Here is a 1,426-nt window from a genome sequence, read left to right on the forward strand (position 1 = left end):
TGTAGCTCAGTGGGTAGGGTGCCTGCCACATACATCTAGCCTGGCAGGTTTGAACCCAGCCTGGGCCAGCTAAAACAACAATAACAACTGCAACAACAAAAAAAACCCAGCCAGGCGTGGTGGGCCCCTGTATTCCCAGCTACTTGGGAGGCTGAAGCAAGAGAATTGCTTGAGCCCAAGAGTTTGAGGTTGCTGTGAGCTGTGATGCCATGGCACTCTACTCAAGGCAAGAGCTTGAGACTCTGCCTCAAAAAAAAAAAAAAAAAAGGAAAGAAACATAAAACACTGCTTTAGTGGAAGCAGCAAATTGTTAAGTAAAGGCTTTACCAGCTTGGTAAGTAATCTATTTAGCAATTGCATCCCCATTTTGCAAATAAGGAAACTGAGGCTTTGAGAGGGGAAGTGACTTACTTACTGAGGCTAAAGCAGCTATATAGGATCAGGGTCAGGATTTGGATCAGTTTTATCCTATCAAGCTGAACTCCCTCAAATTCCTAAGCTACAGGTTTGAGAACACACCCTAATGGCAGAATGGGCTGAACAACCCCTGCCCCCTAGTGTAAAACTGTTGAGTGTATATGGGCAGGACACTATCAATGCTCCCCACTTCTCTGACTCCCTCACTCAAGGCAGCTGTCTCCCCCAGGTCACACACTCCCAGATAAGCACCTGGCTTATCAAAGGATAGGTTTGACTGCTGTCCTCCACTCACCCTCCAAGAAGAATTTTCCAGACAGGCTAATGAGGGGGGATTGATGGTGCTACCACCCTTTTCGCTAGGGAGGCATCTCAGAAGCTGAGAAGAAAAAACAACATCAACTTTTAATCGAGATTGCAGATTCAGAAAAGATTCATAAGAGAAATGATTCCCCAAGGAAATATAAAAAGTTACTTACGGCATTGCTAAATTGGGCATGCTTCAATCAGGGGCTGTTGAGAAATCATTAAGATATACAAGATGATGTTTTAGATGTATGTGAGCTCTGTCAGGAGGGCTAGCTATTGCTGCAGCTAGAGAGAAGAGATCTGGCCCTGAGCTGGCATGGCTTCAAGTATCACCCATCTCCTCCACCGCCAACCTAGGGCTGGGGAAGGAGGGGAAAGTCAGGGAGAATCCTTCCTGCTAGGCCCCAGGGGCCACGGCCCAGGGGCTGCAACTCAGGGGCCCAGAGACTATAAACAAGGGAGAGTGGAACAGGAGAGACTGGTACTTTTTCCCTCTTTCAAATGGCATAATGAGATTGGCAGAGCTATAACTACTTACTTCTCTTGAAAAACTAAAGAGGATACTTTCTCTTCATATCGCGAGCCCTTTCCCTATTCTTTGGTTTGGCCTGAAGTGGGCACCCTATTCAGACATGGGACAATTACTAGAATGCTCTCTCAGACCCATGCCTAAAGTCTTTGCTGGGCATGGGGGTAGGGC

The sequence above is a fragment of the Otolemur garnettii genome, unplaced genomic scaffold, assembly GCF_000181295.1.
Source record: "Otolemur garnettii isolate 467f Iridium unplaced genomic scaffold, OtoGar3 scaffold00003, whole genome shotgun sequence".
NCBI lineage: Eukaryota > Metazoa > Chordata > Mammalia > Primates > Galagidae > Otolemur > Otolemur garnettii.